We start from the raw sequence: 22922 nt of genomic DNA on the forward strand, positions 1-22922 counted from the left end.
TAATGGCACATATATTTCAAAGAGCCTAGGTACATTGGAGTAAAGAAATTCTACTTTATCGCTAGGTGAGGGCTTTGAAAAAACTAAATCCCAGTAAATATTGTGCACATCTGAGTGAAGCGAGGTATAGTCAATATTTTTGAAGTCTCTGTATACGAAGACATCAGTTTGATTCTCCATTTGAAAGTCGAAGGTCATATAGATTAAGTCATGCCTCGAAAAAGCTGGTGCCGATAGCTGATCATAAAGAATGACCTTAGTTCTGTCAGTGACGAAAAAAATATCCAATAACGAGGGATCCGAATTGGAAAAGTGGGTAGGGGTGGTAGTGTTAACGGAGTGGAGATTAAGAGAGAGGAATTCATACACAAAGTTATTTTCCTGTAAGAGGTTACAGTTGAAATCCCCACATAATAAAATATTTGGATAAGAAGTTGAAATTTGTTCAATGATAGATATAAGTGGAGAAATACAGATGTTTCTGTTTGGTCTATACACAGCACCAATCAAAAGCTTCTCATTTAAATTTGACAACTCAACAAAAACGAATTCCACTTGGCTATCGTCAGGAGAAGAGTTCTTAAGTCTGCATTTAAATCCTGCTTTTACATAAATAGCGACACCCCCACCTCTGCAGCGCACCCTATTCAAACGAAAAATCCTATAACCCCCAAGCGAACACAACTGATCATTTTGCTCATCGGTAAGCCAGGTTTCAGATACGCAAATAACATCAACCTTAGATTCCTCAAATACATAACGAAATTCATCCATCTTAGCCAGCAAACTCTGTGCGTTTATGTGACACACCCGTAGGCCAGCTTCTTGACAACCCAACACGTTAACCATGGTGCGTAAGCTAAAATCACCCATAGTACGGATTGAGAGAAAAAAAAGGAAAAAATTAAAAGAAGAATAGTGAGCACAGAATGGAAATATGAAAGAAAAATAAAGAATGAAAAAAAATTAAAAATTAAAAATAAAAAATAAAAAATAAAAGCAATAATAATTTAAATTGAATTTGATTCTAAAAATGAAGTTTAATAAAAGAAGAATGAGATAAAAAAACTATTATTTCTAGTATAATTTATAGAGAAAAAGAAAAGAAGATGAAATTAATAATTGGTATATAAGGTATAAATTGAAGACAAAAGTAGTTATTTGAAAAATGAATTAATAATAAAAATAATTATTTATGTAGGCAAGCTAGAGTTGACATCCCTGTCCAAGTTCTCGATGCAGTCGATGGGTTCAGCTGTTTCATTCAAGTGACGTTTTACATACACTATTCCACGAGATGTGTAAACAGAAGATAACCGTTTTTGTTTTTTTAAAGCCAAGACATGTTGAAGGATGGTATAGTTGTTCTTAGTTAATGATTCGCGCATGTGAAAAGAGTTTGAAGAATTTAAATCAACATCTAGTAGGCTCAGTTCCCTTTGTTTTTGTTTACGAAAATCCGCAATTGACCTCAAAACGAAATTACGATCATACGGTGTGTGAAATTTGACGAGGATCGGTGTGTCTTTTGACTCTGTGCGGGCGCGTGTTCGATAGATGTTTTTTATTGTTGGTGGTTTGATTTGTAGTGCATTACACAGAAGATTAAAAGTGGTCTTAAGATTTTCGTCGGGTAAAAATGCTAAGCCGAATATAAATGAGTCGCATGCCACAGTACGATTTTCCTGTGCGTTTTGAAGTGTTTTTATTGCATTTAATTCAACTTGGGTGACGGTGGATTGTTTGTTTACATCCGCGAGAGTGTTTTTAAGTTGCGATATCTCTGATTCAAGAGTTGTGATATTAGATTTAGCGTTGAAAAGGAGTGATTCAAGTTCATTTACTTTTACTATAGTGTTATTAATAGAATTTTGCAATTCTTTAATTTGATTACTAATTTTATCAGAAATTCTTTTTTCGGAGTCGGTAATTTGTTTTGAAAGCAGGTCAATTATGTAGTCGGACTGTTCTTTAAACCGTTGGTCCGTTATTTTTTCACTAAGATTTGTGTCGATTTGATTAGGAGGGGTCGGAACGGATCTAGCGGGAGAGTCTGTTGTTTTAATGTTGGTGTTTTTGTATTTACTCCCGAGACGTGTCGCCGACTGTGACATTATTATTTAAGAGTAAGTGGAATCGGAACACTGAATTTAATTTTTTGATTTGATTTTGTGATTAAATTAATAACACTTCTCAATGCAAAAATATTCAAGACGTTCAAGGAGTATGTAAACAACTTTTAGGTAAGTCTTTTTAATTCTTGATCTATAAATACACTCGAGAATTTAAACAAGATTGCCGGACTCAAATGTGCGTCTACTCTGTAGCTGTCATTCGATGATAACGAGATTTTTATTCGAAAACCGATTTTTATTAATTTTAGAAGCATTTCGAAAACCGATTTTTATTAATTTTAGAAGCATTTCTTAAAAAAATGATTTTTTCTATAAACAAACATGATGAATGAAATTATTTTGAACTCAATTTTTTCTACTATTCACGAGATATCGAGAACCGGATATCAATTTTTACGAAATTTGGGTATACATACTTATTATTTTTGTTTTTTGAAAAAATGCACTTTTGGATTTTTATAAAAAATGTACTGAATGTCGAAAATAACATTTTCAGTGAGATAAAATAAGTGTGAAGCTAATATTTTCAATTTTTGAGTCAACAATCAATGTTTACCAAGTTTTAGTAATTTTTTAATTTAAGTTTTAATTTTTTGTAAAAAAAACTGTCAAATCGATTTTTCTCAAAATATTACTAGATGTCAAAAACAATATTTTTCGTTGCAAAACATTATTTTGAAGATAAAATCACTTTTTCTTCGTAAAATTTTCGAGGTGCATTTTTTTTCCAAAAAAATACTCGTTTGGTATCACTTTACAATATATAATATACAATTAAATTCGAGTCTCTAGCGTTATTGGTTCGTGAGATATTTTGGGTAAACCAAAATTTTCACCTGTTTTTAAATTGCTATCGGGTAAAAAACCACCCACTTAATTTTCTTGAGAGCCTTTTCTGCATTTTTCTGCATTATTATCTGTATAACAAGATTTACTTGCAATTGCTATCTCTACTAGTTCTTGGGCTATCGACGAGAAAAATGTCTTCGTGTATACGTACGGACTTACGAACGTACGTTCTCAATCAGGCACAGAATCTCTAAAAATCTTTTATCTGGAATCTAAGGACCTTGAAACGTAGGGGAATGTCAAAATTTTCATTATAACAAATCGGACCGATAACAATTACTTTCTTTGAGAAGTGAATAAAAACATTCTCATACTATTTTAGCAACCTTTATAATCCAGACTTCTTATATTTACATACGTACTAAAGTTTCTCTTTACACCGCATATGTAAAATTTTGAAACTTCATCCGTTAAAATCCATTAAAAAATCCTCTTTGTATTCTTTTTCGGATCACAAATGGATTCTCTTCAACAAAAGTTTTAAGTCAGAAGCTCTTCCCCCTTATAGAAATCCTCAACGTACTTCCTGGAAATTCAATCAAATAGTTAAGTCCGAACCAAACAAAACTCCAAAGATCTGGAACTCAAGGTTAAAAATTTTTGAATTTTCAGTTTTAACTGCTTTTAAGATTTCATGTCCAATACAGCCGTACAAAATGTCCTACCTGGTTGAACGAAGATTTTTCTGCTTTAAGGCAAATATCTAAAACGATCTTTGATATCTGCCACAAGCAAGATTGCAAACCAACCATGTAAAGAATCCCTTAAAGTTCATAAGTGGGTTATAGAAACTAACAAAAATTAAAGTTGGAGAGAATGTTGTCGAACGATTAAAGACATAAATGATTCTGCCGACGCGACTTATTAAAGTCTCGTCGAATAAACATTGCTATCCATCTTTTCTGAAGAAACCTTTTGAATTGTTGACGTCCTCTCCAGCTGAGTCCTTATAAATAATCATGTCGACACATTTTCCGGGCTGCGAGAATTGCACGCTTAGAAGTTCAAACAAATTAATTCTGTTATTACAAGAGAAAGTATTTCCTGGGCTGTTAGTTCTTTCTCTATCTTTAAATCTCCAGATTTGGATGTCATACTACCTGTGGAGACCTGTACAACAACACGACCAGGAGAGTGGATAAGAAAGAGCAAACATAAGAAGATTATCTGTTGTGAGCATATGAGAAGAACCGGTTCGGCTTTAGAGAAAGATCAATATTTGTTATCAGTTCAATTGTCAATTATCAGCAGGGGAGTAAAGATCATATAATTAAACAAGTATTTTGAAACTAAAACAAGTGTGTTATAGTTATTGATAACTCGGGTCTATACACTACCAGTAATTACTCTTTGCTGTAGTATCGAAGACCATCATGAAAGGGAAACTGTGATTCACTTGCTCTATAAATATCCTGCCCTGAGCGGTTCTAGGATTGCTAAATCCATCATAATATCATCTATTTATAATTTTATTTTCTATTGTGTAGGTCAAACGAGTTTATGTTACTAAAACGGTGGCGTTTTCCAGCGGTAATTGAGTTGCACAACAAGAGTTACATGTAATTGCCATTTCTTCCTACCTACCTACTTTATATTCGATAACAATTATGCAGTACTTAATAATGTCCCATTGGATATAATTGTTATGAGTTGAAGCTTCAAATTTAAATTGTTGAAATTTCTGAATTAAGATTTATGGTTTTTAGAGAAATATCGGTGTCCTTACGTTAGTAAGCACAAAATATAATCAAGAACCAGTTAAGATATAAAATAAAAACACATTTTGTTATACAAATTATAAGACCAAAATTTGACGAAAAAATAGAAATTTAGTAGATTGTTTTTATTAAAGCGCCAACGATTTAAGAAAGCGACACATTTGGTTGACCCCAAATATCTCAATAACCAAAAATGTTATCGACTTGTGGCGTTGTTTTTTAGCGTTTCCGAAAAAATATGTACGATACTATACGTTTTAGAACATGTACTATGATGTGGAAACTAAATTCGAATCAATTTTCTGTTTTGTGGTGCGAGAGGAACTCACAAATGTAATAATTTTCAACTGGAATATGGGAAATAAATTGAAATTAAAAAAAGAGGCTGGGATGCGACCCACACTGATAACTTCCCATCCCGTCTGTCGATTTGTGTTGCTTAAAAGTTTGTCTATATGTACTAGTATCAATTTTACCAAATTTGCATACTATTTTTTGTATTTTTTATTTTTTATGAAAAAAGTTAAAGTTAACAAAAATATATAAGTATTAAATTATTATATCAGATTTAATAAATTCTAAATAAATAAAAAAAATGAAGATCATGTTTTAACAGAAAAAGAGATTAACATTTTATTTAATCATCATTTAAATTAGTTAAAAATTCAATCCATGAAACTGCTACGGTAACCTAAGGCATGATTCACACAGAGACAAAGAATGTTCCAGCCTGAGCAACCATTTAAAAGATCCTTTGTATCTTCAAGTGTTAGGAAACTCTTTGAGAACTAAAGCCTCCGGAATTCTTGTAAGATTGGGCACGAACTACATATCATTCGAGGGTCTGTTCTTTGAGGTCCATACTTTAAACAAAGCATTTCAGTCCTTGCCTTAAAGATAACACTCATTTGAGAGTGAGTTTTTCGTTAAAATAATTTCGAATAAGAAGTGTGTGGTTTAATTCTTTATGTCGATGTTTTCCCTTTATTCAAACATTGCCAATACAAGGAATCATCTACTAAAGCTATACAGCTGTAGAATAAGGCCTGCTTATTGGTATGGGCTGTATTATTGAGGTCGAAGTCTACACTGTGTCTAAAACCTAGATCATTCCATTCTTTGAAAGGCGATATTTGACGTCTAAGTGCATAGTTTAATATCTGTTTTTGAAGATTTAAGTCGGGCCTTTTCATAACTTTTATAAATAAGTTAAGTTAAGTTTTTGTAGGTACCTAATAACCTCACCTTTGACCAAAATATTTTCGAGTCCTTACATGATGAGAGACCGGTTGGTACATCATTAAAATAATGTTTCTGTTTTTTAACTAGAAGCTGTTTATATTGTTTTTTTTCCTCTAAGTAAAGTGTTCTGAAAAACACGGAATTGTTCTTCCTAAAAATGTTGATGTTAAGCTCTATGAAGCTTCCTTCGTCTACACACCAGATGGAAAAACAAAAACTATTGCGTATCCCTAAGCACTTTAATTAACATTGAATTGAAAGTATGTCACAATTTTTTCGAAATTACCTAAGTCAATAAAATGGCAAAGAATGAATTGAATATTTGTGTACTGATTTTTTTTTAAAATTATTTTCCTAGATTTATTTTGATTCATTTTAGTTGTTGCAGCTAGTGTTTTATTCTTCTCTTAGAAATACAATTTTTTTAAATATTATTAAAGCTAAAATGTTCTAAAAAGATCTCTTCAAAACTTACCTTTATTTTATATTCGAAGATTGAATTTCAAGATCTGTGTTTTCCTCATTCAGCTCCATTTTGGAATAATCTAAAAAGAAAAAAGATTTGTTTTTTAAATTTTAATTTGAAAATAATATTTTACTGTTTTTCTTTTGTAAACAATTTTAATTAATCAAAAATCTTAAAACATCAAACGTTAACTCTCATTTTCATTCATTAAGTGGCCTTTTCATAGTTTGAATCAAAAATTCCTCAATTAACGCCTAACAAATAAAGTTATACACAGAACAAAAACATTCTACCTACATATTTCCCGAAAATAGATCCGAAATAAGTTTTTGAACCCTTAACCTTTATTTGTTTTTAGAAATTTTAAAGTCCTTACACTTCTATTTTGGTCTTTTATGTAAATTTGTACACTTTTGAGTACAATATTACTTAAGAGGTTCCCTAAGCTCACAATTCAACCATTACCTATTGAATTTTCATGTTTTGTCCCAATATTTCAAAACATCTATTGCAGAGGTATCTGCTTTCATGGTCTATAGAAGAAGAGTTACAACCTTATGATGTTGTATATAGCTTTAAGGATCCCAGGGCGTTATTCCTTTTTTACAGCCAAGCTGTCGTGACATACCTAAAAATACAAACCTCTTCCACATGTAAATATGACTTATAGGAAAACTTGTCCCAAAAATAACAAAAAATATATATATCTATGCATATGGATGTACCACAAGGCAGAAGTTGACTGTGCTTAATCCTTTTGCAAATTTACATAAAGCCTGTTTTGGTATGGCGCCATCATATATTTTCCGGGTTTCTCAATTCTTTTGATAAGAGTTTCCTATCGCGTTGGCTTCTGCTGGCTTGCTGGCTGATGATGGTGATCCAAGACACAATGCTCCTCCAACTTGAACATCTCCCAGTCTCAGTTCCAGCCCAGCATCAGAGGCAGACAGAACCAAAAATAATGTAACGTAACGATAAAGTTTGTCATGATGGTTTTGGCCACAACACTTTCAGAAGGAAGTGGGTGTGACTGGCTTTGCTTGAAGCTCCTTAAAATATCCTTGAATTGCAGCAGACACAATATAACAAGCATAAAGACGAAAAGCCATACATCTTCCACATCCTCCGAGGATGTTGTATAGCAATAGCATAGCCTGAGTACTTTTCATCAGGACCATCAGGAGGAACGTATTGTATGACGATGATGGCATAGAAAACATTTTGTATCCATTTTTCTGGAAAACCTTACAACTCTGTTTAAGGATACACCATAAATAGACTACACATAGCTTTTAGCACAGCATGAAGACAGGACGCAAACTTAAAATTTGTGCTGTCTTATAAAAGAGGCATATCCAAGTTGACAGCTTAGTGGTGCTAAAGGAAAATGCATTCCGCGGTAGAACACAAGTTAACGCATATGATATAAGACTTTTATCTCACTCGTAGTTTCACTTCTCTCTTTCTTTCTCACTTTTGAACTGATGGGGCTTGAGTATAATAGAAAGAAGAAGTTTGGAGTTTTTTGAAAATAGTTTAAAAAAGCTATTATCCTAATAGAATTTAGGTATGGCAAGAATAAGGAAAGTTGGTTTTAAAGTTTTTTTTTTAACTTGTAAAATGAAGCGTAAAGTTAATGCAGCTGATCTCCGTTTTCTCAGAGGATATTTCATAAAAACGTTCACTAAAACTAATTTCATTAAAAGTACAAAAGTTTCTGTTGGCGCTTGCCACAAGGTAAATAATAAGGATTTTGGTGATTTCGATGAGAGAACAACTCAACTTAGATTAGGTTTACCTTTGAATATTGTTGGTAGCTTCATTCGGTTTGCAAAACTATCTTTTTAGAGGTACGTATATGCTCTAGATCTTAGTCCTTGGTTTAAAATGAAATAATGCTTTGTTGACAACTACTAGCTTTAAGGTAAGCTCTAAGTGGGTGGGTACAAAGATAGTTAGGAGGAGTTGTGGTCTTTTGTGATGGTGTAATCTGCAATTTGCAACGTAATGCGGAAGAGAAGAACACAAATCCATGTCCGTATAGTTTTGGAAATTTATATGACTTTCCATTTTTGTTTTAGAAAATAACAAGAATTTGATGAAGGAATCCCATTAGAAGCACGTAGAGAGTATAATTGGACAAAAAGTTATGCATTTGATGACAGATTAAATTAATTTATTATTTGTGATCTTATATATCAGGAAGAAGGAGACTAAAACATGCGCTGGGTATTTTACTTTGGACTAACATTTTTGTTGAACTTATTTTGCCTTGAGTCAAGGGAACATGACAATTTTTAAATTACAGTTAGTGCTTGATTGAGTTTCAAAGAATTGTATAACACATTACGGTTGAAAATTGTATGAGGTTTTCCTGTTAGAAGTTCCATTTTGATATTTAAAAAAGAAGATGGGTTGCGGCCGACAATGATAACTTCCCATTTCATATGATATTTGTTTAAAAGCGAAATTGACTTTTACATAAATAACTTCAATGACCAACTAAAATTGATAGTTTTTGGACAAGATAATCGGGAAGTTAAGTTCTGTTTGTGTTTTTTTAAATTGTCAGTTGGATTTTTATAAAAATACCAAATATTTATATCAACATAAAATAAAATGTACTTAAAGTCCATAGCATGATTGTGGAGTAATGAAATAGAACGCATCTTTCACGTGGGCTTATAGAACAAATTTTAAAGGTCTTAAATCAGAAAATGTCGGTGGCTTGTTATGATAACCCTTAAGACAAATAACACGGTTTTTTGTAGAAGTTAAATTGTTCCCTTGTCTATGAGGCACGAAGATCAGCCTCCATCTTGTTCAAAATAAAAGTCCGGCCATACAAAATTCTTAATAATTGCTTGGTAATATAGGTACACCAGCCTAAATTTAGAATGAATATGGTCCAAGTACAGCAACATGATAGAACAAAAACAATACCAAACAGCGACATGTTAAGAATGGAGAGAATTTCTACCAAATCATTCCTGTATTTTCCAAGTCTGAACTGTGATAATTCTGCTTATTAACGCAGTCTCCGTGAAAATGTTCTTATTATTGAAGATGATTTTTTATTGAAGACCTGACGTTTCTTAAGTTTTTGTGGCAACTGATCTTATAAAGTACTTAAACCTATGATTTACTTAAAAAGCATTTTTCCAAAAATGCATTATTTGTCAAAACAACCGGCTGCAACATCAATACTTTCATTTCTTCTTGATCAATACACACGGTTTCCATCCTTCACATTCTTCATTAGTTTCACTTTTGCCAACTTAATAGGTGCTTTTCCGAACTTTGACTGCCAATTTCGTAACATTTTGGGCTATCAATAAAATATATTTATGAAATTTTTGTTTTAAATTCTTGTCTTTTGAACATGTAAGGGCTTTATTTTTATAAAAACATACATAAATGCAATAAGATAAATTTTAACGTCACGTTTTTTTTTTGCAAAAAGGAACAATGCGTTTAAAGCTAAATTTATTTCGGAAATGCATTTGAAAAAGTGTAATGTCTTCATTTATACTAAACAGGTGACTGAAAAATTCGATTGCGTTTTACAAGTTTCCAATTTTTTACTGTTCTAATGGCATCAGGAAAAAAATGCTGAAGAAATCAACAATCATTTTAAACCTCTAATTAAAGACTTCAATTTACTGTTTGCTATAAACGCTCCTCAGTAAAACATTTCAGGTAACTCGTGTTTTAATTTTTACTGAGAATATAACTGATAGCCAGCCCTCCTTTTATTAGCGAATCGTTAACATTTTAATGTGATGTTAAAACCTCTACGGGTTTTTTATTGCAATAATATTTACTTGTTATATGGACAGCTGCCCAAATACCAAGCTTTTCAAAATAAAATCTCTTATTGAAAATCCATTTATGTATGCCGTACAAATATTTTTATTTTGTTCATCATCAGTAATTATTAATCGAAATCGGGTTTTAAAAATATTTCTTGATACAAATGTTCACGCTTTTTATGTCCTTTCACGCAGACAAAATTTCTAGGGACATTATGAAAATGGGCATTAGGTTAACTAAACTTCTTTTTCCTTATGGGGTTGATATATTGAAAAATTCTTTTCTGACTTAAAAAGCTGACATTTTTTTGAAATTAATTTTTCCCTTATGCTGAACTGTGAAATAACAATAAATGCATACAATTTTCTTTTGAAGTTCAACATTTTGCTATAAAAAATTAATTTGATTATCAATTCATTAGATTTACCTCTAGACCAAATAACTTAAATAGGTATTCTTTCTAAAATTGTTGGTAGCGAGTCTTAACTCAGCTGATAACTGTCCGTCTTATATAAGTAGATATATAAATACACATAAGTTTCGAAATATCTAAGGTAGGTATTTCCATACCAAAAAAGTAATACTTAATTTTATTGAAGCATAAACTCTTTCTGTAGTACCCGTAGCATGATGGTTAGTGCGTTGGACTGTCATGCAAGAGGTCTTGGGTTCAATCCCTGCCTGTGCCACCTTAATTTAAAAAAAAAAAAAAAATAGCCGTTCGGATTCGGCCTTAAATTGTAGGTCCCTTCCATTCCTGACAACAGTACTCGCACACAGGAATGGTTGAGAGTTGTAAGTCACTAGGCCCTGGTTCACAACGGACTGTTGCGCCACCCCATTTTGATTTTTTTTTTTTTGATAAACTCTTTCTATATATGTTTGTGAATATTTAAGGACCCAACGGGTGTCTTAAGCCTTTTACTTTATTTCATTACTAATACAAAAAAAAAAAACACTGCAGGTAGGTATTGCAAATAGCATTTTTGCATGTGATATGTCAAAAACGGGTTTATATTTTTAACAAAATTAAAATTTTGAACTTTATTATTTATAAGTAGTTAGGCAATGCCTGCACGACAATGGATTCAGGGTCATAGATTTTGCTCCTTGGCGAAACGTCATGGTAGGAAGTACGCGTTCTCCAGATCAATCTCCGTCAACCAGATTGACCATATTGCGATCGACGCCAGACACACTTCCAGCATCATGGATGTCCGAACTTTCCGAGGATCTAACATCGACTCGGACCACTACCTCGTTGTAACCAAGGTAGCGCTTAGGGTAGACCCAAGGCAAAACAGGGAGGTCCTGGGAGAAGGTACAACGTCGAACGGCTACAATCGCAAGAGATAGCCAAATCCTTTTCCGACTGACTTACGAGTACAAGCAACCTCTCTCGAAGATCTCTGCCGCCAACACAATGTACCGGTGGAAACATTGCCAAGATGAAATCAGAGAAGATAACTCTGATGTGCTGGGTTTCAAGAAACCACCAACAAGCAACCCCTTGTTTGATGAGGAATGTCGGCAGGCAAATGCAACCAAACAACAGGCACGCAGAAGAGGCGAGAGGAACACCGACTTCTCAGAAGGAAAAAGAGAGCGCATGAGAAGCACGCGGTCGAAGATGTTGAGAGGTTTAAAAGCAGGAAAGAAGTTCGAAAGTTTTATAAACAGGTGAAACGAAATTCACATCATAGTGGAACCGCAGTCAATGCTGATGATATGGAAGGACCACTTCTGCAGACAGTACAACTGCGACTACGAACCTAATTCCGCTGTCAGGTAGGATACTACATAGACGAAGAAAGACAACAATCCCGTCTTCCCAACTTAAACGAACTAAAGATTGTTATATCTTAGGTGACGTCAAATAAAGCCGCTGGACCGGATGGCTTGAATGCCGAGCTCTTTAAAGCAGCTGGAGATAAGTTGGTTAGGAGAATGAACCAACTTATCTGTAAGACATGGTCGGAAGAAAGAATGCCCGATGAATGGAACTTCAGTATTATTTGCCCGATCCTGAAAAAAGGAGACCCTCTAAACTGCACCAACTATAGAGGAATCAGTCTAATTAACATCGCCTACAAAATCTTCGCTGCCGTAATATGTAAACGTCTACATCCCATCGTCAAAAACCTGGAATATCATTATCAGTGTGGTTTTAAACCAGGAAAGTCAACAGTCGATCAAATATTCACAATACGGTTTGTTGCGTGAGGCCTTAGTTCACACAGGACTGTAGCACCACCTTAAGTAAGTAAGTAATTTAAGCAATTGATAACTGCATTTTAAAAATATTACTAAAAAAAAAGATAATTTTAAAAATGCAAACAAAATTTATTTACAAAGGAAAATGTCTGCAAAGATGTTGAAAAAAAAAATTATAAATTATTACATTAAATTTAGAAAACATTTTTAAACGCTTTTGACGAAACTTATTTTTCCACATTTTGAACATTATCTCAGTCATAAATTGGGTAGGTACCTAATGTTGGTTTTAATGCATCTAAAGTTCTGGAATAATGCTTGCAGATGCAGTCTTTTGCATAGTCCAGTATAAAACAAAACTAACGATGTCAAAACGCATGATTCTGATGTCAACTTTACGTCACTAAAACGTGGAATTATTCAATCACAAAAAACTTACCACAAGTAAGTGTGACTTGGTATTCGAAAAATTCTGTATACCAGAAACACTTAGACTTTCGTTCTTTTAAAATTAATTAACCACTCCACCGATTTCTTGCCTAAAAAATCAAACATGTATGCACGGAGTGAAAAAGCAAAACCAAATAAAATAAGTAGACAAACGATGCTAAAGGTTTTATTGCAACTGACTAGCTTAAAAATAATTTACAATTTGTATACTTATGGCAGCATTTTGGTCAAGTAAATTCCAGAAGAATATTCTCTTTCAAGGCGCTAATCTTCTGAGGATTATCTGTATAGACAACCGACTTTACATTACCCAACAAAAAACACTCGTGCGGTGTTTAATAGCCACAAATTTCCTTCAATAAATTGGTAATAAATTTGCACAACTTGCAAACTTTGATCAGGGGTAAATCCAATCGTTATGAAATGACAAACCCTACTGAACAGAATTCAAGTGACAGCTGTCAAGAAAATTAACTCTGAAAAAAGAATTGCCAGATTCAAAATCAAACGTCTCAAAAAACACTCTTCTAATTTCTAATCTAATACAAATCAGTTCAATTTATGAGCTTTACTTTGAGACTTGAATTGAGGTTGTTTCTTAAATAATACTAAGCAAATATTAACTGCAGTTAGTGTCCTTTTCAGTTCAAAATTAATTTTGAAGTTAGGTGTTCTGAGATCGTTTCAACTTTTAATTAAGTCGATATTTTCGTACCATAAGGAGGCCAACTTAATTTTATTTCGGTCCACTCTTTCCATATATGTGAATATTTAAGGACCCAACGTCTGTCTTAAGCCTTTTCCTTAATTTTATCGTTATTAAAAAAACTACAGATTCAAGTTGCATTCAGCATTTTGGTAATATTTTGCCTCTTAAAACAAATTCAATTAACTTGCGAAAAATCTCTCCTTTATAGTCCTTCAGGTCAACGAAATATTTTATTTAATAAATTCTGAAAGAGAATTTCTCATTTTTATTACCCATCAGCATAAGCATAAGATTTTGTTTTTAACCTCGTTATATACATTTTTGTATATTGCCATAAAGTTGAATTTTCTCTGCCATTTTTATTTCTTGTCGCAATGCGAATACTCACACAAAACTCTTGTCGTAAAAAAGATGAAAAATCTACTTAAATTCAAAAATGTATTTATTTATAATTCTTATACCTTAATATCATTTCTTTGTCACATTATAAGAGACAAGGAATTTGAAATTCTTCAAGTTTAAAAAAAAATATTTCTTTTTTCTTATTTAACAAAGTTAAGGGTCAAAGCTTAAATTTGTTGTTATTTAATTTATTCCTTGGATAGCTAACTGAGTGTTCGTTTCATGATTGAAAAATTGGATTTAAAAGAAGAGCTGTAGATTAATTAATCAGTTTGTAATAAAACTGAGAAACTTTTCATTTTAAAAAATCAACTTTAAATTTTTATATTTTTCGAAATTTTTTACTTTGCAAGGACATAATAAAAAGATAAAAGTACTTATGCCAGGTATAAAATATTGTTGAAAGTTTTCAATTCACTGAAGTGCTTATATGACGAGATGACAAAATGCTCTCATATTTAGTCAACCATTTGCCTGGAGCTCTTCTTCCATATTCATAATTATGACAAAATATTAGTTAAAATATTGTATAATCGTTCCTTGCGAATGAATGTCATGGCTTATGCACGTTGATGTGGTGTCATATAAGACCGCAGAGTAATAAGGTATCACTTAGGGAGTATATGAGTTAATGGAATAGTGTCCTATATCCTTCTTATGAATATGAATACATTAGATGAAAGGATTTTGAAAATGACAATAACATATCCTCAAAATTCTGGAGTAAAGCTTTTGGTCCTTCTGCGTGTAGAAATACAACTTAACAGAAATTACTCTGAGTCGATAGAACCTGCTTCTGTATCCAAAAAGTCTGTTTGAAAACATTAACTGCTTATATTTTAGGATTTAAGATTTTAAATATGCAAGATAAATTTATCTTTACGAAAAACTTAATTAAGAAGATGTTGTTTCAAAAACAACTATTTTTATTGGTGCTATTTGTTTAACTTTTGCTTTTTAGTCTGGCGCAATACTTTTTAATGAGTTTGTCGTTTTGACAACTGTCACTTGATATATACTTGATTTGATTTTCTATTCATCCGTTCATAAAAGAAGCCTGGACCACCGAAAGTTTTCCCGATGAGTGGAAGACGGGAATGATCGTCAAGCTCCCAAAAAAAAGGAGATCTAACAAAGTGCAAAAACTGGAGAGGAATTTGCGTTCTACCTGAGCGTTGCCAAAATAGTAGCAAAAATTATACAGGAACGCATCAGAGAACACCTTGAGGTAGGTTGTCAGAGGATTTTGAAATCCGTAGTGGAGTCAGACAGGGCTGTATTCTGTCGCCAATATTGTTTTTGTTGGTGATAAGCGGTGTACTGCGCTCAGCTATATCAGGTAGCGGAGAGATCTAATGGACTTTGACATCCTGTTTAAAGCACTTGGATTACGGGGGCGATATTTGCTTGCTCTCTTTCAGGATCGGGGATCTCCATCAAATGACAGCAAGTGTTGAGAGAGAATAAAAATCCAGGAGCTGGAAATTAATTCCGGCAAAACAAAAGTGATCATCCTCGGAACCCAACCAAACTCTCGGTATCGGAACTCTCAAATAAATATTTCCTATAACCAGTGGAAAAAGTTGAGAGCTTTCAATACCTTGGAATTATCGTCTCCATCACATCTGACGCATCGGCAAAACAAAAGCGTCGTTCGGTATTCTGTCGAAAATTTGGAGTTATAACTTTATCAGCTACGAATGTTTCGCACAAATGTCGAATCTGTGCTTCTTTATGGTTGTAGCACTTGAAAGTTTACTTTAGCCATTACAAGAAATCTGCAAACCTTCGTGAATAGTTGTCTTCGTAACATCCTAAGGATTTTCTGGCCAAACCGAATGTCCAATGAGATTCTTCATAGAAGGAAAGGTCAGTAACCTATAGACGAACAAGGAAGGAGAGCTGGACGACCGAGAAGCACATTGGGCAGGACAGTCGAGGCGGAATCAGCGTCACTAGGCAAAAGTTGGAGGGAGATGAAACACATCTCCGGAAACCACACACAATGGCGCGTAGGTGTAGTAGGAGCCCTATGGCCCTTAAGGGGTTCCCAACAAAGTTAACAGGTCAGAGGACCTAAGTAAGTAGGTAAGTATTATTATTAATCTACGTTTTATTGCATCTTGAAACTACACGTCTAAGAAAAAATGATTTTTGCAAATGTTTATTTCTTTTGAGATATCGAAAAACAAACAAATATTTAAATACGTTCATTAGTTCTTGAGAATATCTAAAAACAACAGTTCTTTATGGGGGTACCTCTCCAGAGCAATACAAAATATATGTTTTATGTCTAAAGAAGCAATTTAAATTTAGAGGCCAGTTTATAGCCTTCCCTGTGTGTGGCATGATGGTAAGTGGGAAGGACTGTCATACTAGAGGTCTTGAGTTTGATCCCAGCCTGTGCCATGTTAACTTTTTTTTACGGGTGCTGCCCTTGCGAAGAATTTACAAATTCTTCAAGAGTAATTTCTGTCATGAAAAGTGCTTTCTCAAATTAGCCCTTCGGATTCGGCTTAAGACTGTAGGTCACCACCGACATTACTCACACACACGAATGGTTGAGGGTTGTAAGTCACTAGGCCATATTTCTCAAAGGACTGTTGGACCACCTAATTTATTTATTTTATTTTATAACTTTCATTTTTGTTCATAAAACATAAATTAAAAAAGCCTTAATTGATCTGCTTTAAACCTAAAATTCCAAGTTTGAACTCAATCGATCCAACGGTTAAGGCTTTAGGGGCGAAATGTCATCTTTGATTAAAATCTAAAGTTTGATTTTTTTCGATTGCAATACTTATCATTTCCTATTAAGATCTCAAGTAAACAAGAATATAAAAAAACTACATCATTTTGATCTTTCTTCGTTAACCAAGACAAATTTTGTATATGCAAAAATAAATTTTTCACTCATGTAATATTTTAACAACCAGTCTAATGTATACAAACTTGCTCATAAGAACGTAAGTATGTGCTTAGGCAAACATAAAAACATCAAAAATTATTTCAAAAACAACCATTATGAAATAAGTGACAGAATGAAATATTTAATGTTGTATCATCGTTTATTTTTTTTTAGACTTTTCTGCGAAGCATTAAAAATAATTGCGCCTAAATGTATCATTATTTTTTACTGCCATAACGCATTAAAATCTTTCTCTTTCCATAGAAATACATTTTATTCCAACCAAAAATGTCAACTGTTAGGAATATAGCACGTTTGGAAAGATATCAACCTGTAACTTAATTTCAAAAAGGCTTTAAGCTAACAACTTGGTAAAAAAAAACATTCGCCCTTTCAGAGTTTTACATTTCAAGGTTCGTAGTTTGAGTTTTAATTTTTCTATTTTTGGTGAATGATTTCGTATTTCGAATCCTTGATTTGTATCATGTTGAAATGAACAACATGTGAATGAAGATGACTCCCTGCATAGGGCTTTCAGGCTGAGTTAAAAGGAGCCAAATCCAACAGAGTTGTAGTGAATGGAACATCATTTGTAATCCACGTGTGAAAAGACTCCTTTAAGGCGGTAACAAATTGTGAATAGATGGGATTTTTTTTTTGAAAAAGAGCGAAAATCAAAGTTCACAATACCTATACACCGAACGGCTTTGCTAAACCGAAGGCTTCTTACTAATATTGAATTGACTCTTCTATGGTAAGGATACTATGATTTTAAAGTAAAGTTCAACTATTAAAGAAAAGGTGCACACACAAAATAAACTTGACACTTATTAGAATGTAGGTTTTTCCATGCTTTTGTAATGTTTTACAAAAAAGTTTTGGGCACCAAAACGGTAAGTTCATTGGTATGAACTAGAGCGATACATTTCAAAAGAACGCTTTACTGGGTGAGATGATACTTTAAAAGGCTGCTGAGCTGCAAGCATTTAAACAACAAAAACTCAGATTGAAATAAAACCAACAAAGAATCAACATCATACATAAAACAGAACTGCAAACACTAGCTGTGACCACAAAGAAGATATGTTAGATTTATCAAGGGATGCCTTTAAGTGTATTAAGGTAGTAAAAGTCTATCAGGAAAAGGGAAAAGACGAGGAGAAAATCTTAAAAACCTACTTTGAATACTTTCTATTCCATCAATATGAATGGAATAGTAAGGCACCCATACAACGTAGGCGTATTCAAGAATTGACCTGACAAAAAAAAACATATAGAGTTTTAATAACATATGGAGTACGGAACTCTCTGGGAAATCTTTTAAAGAAACCAAGTGTTTTGTTAGCTTTTTTTTAAATATAAATTTAATTATCAGTAAACGTTAATTTTGAGTGTAGTATACATCATCAAGGTCAGAAAAGTTGGATTCTCTTTCTCTATACTTGACAAATTCCACATAAAGTCAAAATGTATTATATAAAGTTTGCCAATGTAAAACGCATTGTCTTAAATTTGTAAATATTAAAAGTCAAACGATTTATACTGCAACATTCGCGAAATTGTTTATATTATCTTCTTGTAGCTGTTTACACTCATTAATGGATTGAATCATTCGAAAAACTTAAATATCATCTACATCAATGAGCGATATAGAATTATTTAAAACTGAATGCAAATTGTAAATACACAAAAATAAACAGTAATGGACTAAGGTGACTGCCTTGAGGCACACCAGAATTGACTTTAAATCGACATGAAAGGCTACTATTTAAAATATCGCTGTATTATGTGTATTTAAGATTTGACATAATCCACATAATGAAACGGTGATTAAGTCAAATATTACTTAATTCATTAAAAATCAATTTCAGGAAGTATTTTGTTAAATACCTTACTGAACATGGAATCGACTTAAAAGTATAGGTATTAATAAATTCCATTCTGTTGTTAGTCACTAGGACCTATTTTTCTGTGGACTGTTGCGCCAGCAAATTTATTTATTTTTTACACAACTATTTATATATTGAATATATTTTATATATATTTCAATGTTGGTTCTCCAAGTGAAAGTTTTCCTGTTCAGTTGGTAAGTTTGGTAAACTTACTTTTTAACTAGAGATATAGTAGTTCTAACAAGACGAGTCCAGAAGCCAACAAAAACTACTTATTATGGCTTTGTTGCATGAGAAGTTTCCTCTTGGCGTAATTTCATGATATTGCTAAGTCAATTGGGTACCAAAATCATGCAAATCCACAGAGGACCTACATTCTAAAAAATCGTTGTCATTCTATTAAAAATCCATAAGTCCATTTTCAGAAAAATTATATAAACACGCCAAGTTTATGCAAATGTCAATATATCTATATTCTGCCAAAAATACTTAAGTTCTACGTTCCTCTATTATCTAATTAAGCAGGATTTGAACTGATAATTTTTGGATTTTTATATCGATTTTAAAATTTAAGTGAAAATGTTTCAAAATACAAAAAGTTAAATCAGGGAGTTTTAATACAATCTCCGGATTCCAGACCATTTCAAAATACCATTACTCAAGTTATGGCCGAGACAAAGCACAAATTATGCAAAAAATAATTAAAAAGTACTATAAATGAATCACATGCTGCGAATGATATTGTTTCATCTAAAAAATCAATTTTTTATCAAAAATATATTTATTTATGTTTTTTAAAGTTTATTTTCGAAACCAAAAACTATATTGACTGTTTACAAAGGAAAAGTAGCACCAGCAGGAAAACAAGTTTTTGTTGTGAAAGGAATAATAATTTATAATTTTTCTGTACTCTCGATTCAGGGAATCTGATTTAAATTAAAATGATATGTTTATCATTTCCCAGGGATCGAACCCAAGATCTCTGGCATGACAGTCCAACGCTCTTTTTTTTCAAATTCATTTTTATTACTTCAATCTTACCTATCTTGAAGCTAGACAAAAACTAAACATAAAACTAGCCTATTAACCATAACTTACAACTAACTTACTGGTCCAATACGGACACTATAAGTTAGTCCAACGGTCTAACCACCATTCCTCGGGTAAAACCTCCTACAACTCATATTCCACACAATATGATCTTTAATAAAAGTTCAATGTTTTGCCCCACGTGGTGATATTTAATATTTATGTAGATATTTAATATTTAATATTTATGTAGAGTGACCAATTTTTTTTGCAAACCTGCAATATAGTCGGAGTCGTAACTGGAATAGCTGTCAAAGTATTAAATGTACGCGAATGCAAATGTACGAACACAACGCGACGCAACTGGAATCGGAGCCACAGCCGGAGTCGGAAGAGTTGAAAAACTTATAACTTTGACGTACGACACATGTGACTTTTCCATTTTTGAAGTGAGTAACTTGGTGATTATATTTTTTTTTAAATATTTTTTTTTGTATTTTCTAAGAAATTTGATGTGGTTGTAAACTGAAAATATAAAAAATAAAAAGAGGCTGGGATGCGACCCACACTGATAACTTCCCATCCCGTCTGTCGACTTGTCTTGCTTAAAAGTTTGTCTATATGTACTCGTATCAATTTTTACCAAATTTGAGTACTATTTTTTGTAGATTTTATTTTGTATGAAAAAACAGACTGTTGGATTTTTATATAAAAATTACTGAATATCGAAAACAATATTTTCTGTGAAATAAAATAAGTTTAAAGCCAATATTTTTAAGTTTTGAAAAGCTATTTGAGTCGAAAGTAAATTTTTACGAAGTTTTAGTATTGGTTTTTTTTTATAGTTTTATTTTTTGTAAAAAAAACTGTCAATTCGATTTTTTAAAAAATTTACTAAATGTTAAAAACAATATTTCTTATGAGATAAAATTCTTTTGAAGCCAATATTTAAAATTTTTAAAGAGATATTTGAGTCGAAAATCAATTTTTACCAACTTTTATAAATTTTTTCTTAGGTTTTTATTTTTTGTAAAAGAACTGTCAATTCGATTTTTTTGAAACTTTAACTGAATGTTGACAACAAGATTTTTTGAAAAATAAAAGTAAATTAAAGCCAATATCTCAAAGTTTAGAAAAGATATTTGAGTCGAAAATCAATTTTTACCAACTTTTAAAATTTTTTTTTTAGGTTTTTATTTTTTTGTAAAAAAAACTGTCAATTCGATTTTTTTCAAATTTGAATTGTATGTTGACAGCAAGATTTTTTGAAAGATAAAAGTAAATTAAAGCCAATATCTCAAAGTTTTGAAAAGATATTCGAGTCGAAAATTAATTTTTACCATTTTTATACATTTTTTATTTAGGTTTTTATTTTTTGTAAAAAAACTGGCAATTCGATTTTTCTCAACATTTTTCAGAATGTTGAAAACAATATTTCTTATAAGATAAAATAAGCTTGAAGCCTAAATTTTAAGTTTTTGAAAAGATATTTGAATCGATGTTCAATTTTTACGAACTATGAGTAATGTTTTTTTTGGATTTTTATTTTTTATAAAAAAAACTGTCAATTCGATTTTTCTCAAAATTTTATCAGATGTCAAAAACATTTTTCTTCGTTGCATAAAATTGTTTTAGAGATGAAATCATATTTCAGTCGTAAAATTTTGGAGGTGACAAATTTTTTTTTTCAGTTTTATTGATTTTTAAAAAAAACCGTTCTATTGATTTTTTTCAAAAAATATACCTGTTTGGTATCACGTTACAATATATTATATAAAATTTAATTCAAGTCTCTTGCGTTTTTGGTTCGTAAGATATTTAGTGTTAACCAAAATTTTCACCTTTTTTTCAAACTGCTATGGTAAAAAAACCACCCACGCAATTTTCTTGAGAGCCCTTTCTGCATCTTTCTGCCTTATTATCTGTATAACAAAATTTATTTGAAGTCGATATCTCTTCTGGTTCTTGAGCTATGGACGACGAAAAAAACGTCGCGAACGTACGGACGTACAAACGTACGTACACATGCACGCACAGACATCTTTCTAAAAAAATTTTATTTCGACTCTAGGGACCTTGAAACGTCGAGAAATGTCAAAATTTTCAATTTGACAAATCGGACCCATTACAATAACTTCCTATGGGAAGTTAAAAATAACATCAAAAAGCTGTACAACACATAGTGTGCGTACTTTTTGTGAAACGTACGACAACTTGTGACAGATTTTCCGACTCCAGTTATGACTTCGGCTCAGTTTTTGCATTGTGTTCCAGTAGTTAACTAACAATCAATAGTTTGTAACTACAGAAAAAATGGCCCTGGTAGAACGATCATGGAGTATCTAAATGCACGTGGGGTTAAACTGAATGAATTGTGGGAATCCTTTGATGACGAGTTCAGCGAGATAAGAAATAATTATCCCCAAGCAACAGAGCATGAAGATTTCACCTAAAGTTATTTTGACGATGTGCAAAACGTTTATGAGTTAACAAGAGATGACATCATCAATAAATTTATTGATGCGGAGTCTGGGACTGAAGAAGAGACCACAGCAGTCAAAGCAACACTTCACCGTGGCACCGGAAGTGTGCAGGGCTAAAAGTAAACCCCACTCCCGAAGTTAACAGTATGACAATGGAAAGCAATTTCCGACTGCTTGGTAAAATCTTTCAAACATCGTTACACAAATGCGCAGTGACGTTAAGAAACTTCACCGCAAAAGTTTCATCAAAAAACTAAAACGCTCATAATAAACTGGGAGGACGTAACATCGGCATACAAACGACTTGGATACGATGCAGCCGTAGCCGACATAGAGTGTTATTTGGAGCTTCAAGACCAATTGGAATTGAGGATTAACTGTTTACCCAGCAACAGCTTGATTTACGAAACCACCTCAAGGGAACTCAACCGCAATAAAGCTACCCAAAATTGAGGTTCCGAAATTCGACGGAATACACTAGTTGACAGGTTCAACAATAAGAGATCGTTGTTATAGATTGTTTCAACACAACATCATCCGCGACAATTTGAAAAGTCTTAAAAGACTTCATGATACAAGCCATAAATAATCTCGGGTTAGACACCAGTA

The 22922-nt window shown here is 32.5% G+C and overlaps 1 protein-coding gene across 2 annotated transcripts in view; it reads right to left on the reverse strand.

Annotated features, from left to right (window-relative positions):
• Positions 1-22922, reverse strand: part of LOC129940526 (tyramine/octopamine receptor) — a 239966-nt gene that overhangs the window by 90682 nt on the left and 126362 nt on the right. For both annotated transcript variants that reach the window (XM_056048891.1, XM_056048890.1), the window contains exon 2: positions 6420-6489. The gene's annotated coding sequence lies outside the window, so the exon portion shown is untranslated. The remainder of the gene's footprint in view (positions 1-6419; positions 6490-22922) is intronic.

The sequence above is a fragment of the Eupeodes corollae genome, chromosome 1 (genome assembly GCF_945859685.1).
Source record: "Eupeodes corollae chromosome 1, idEupCoro1.1, whole genome shotgun sequence".
Lineage (NCBI taxonomy): Eukaryota > Metazoa > Arthropoda > Insecta > Diptera > Syrphidae > Eupeodes > Eupeodes corollae.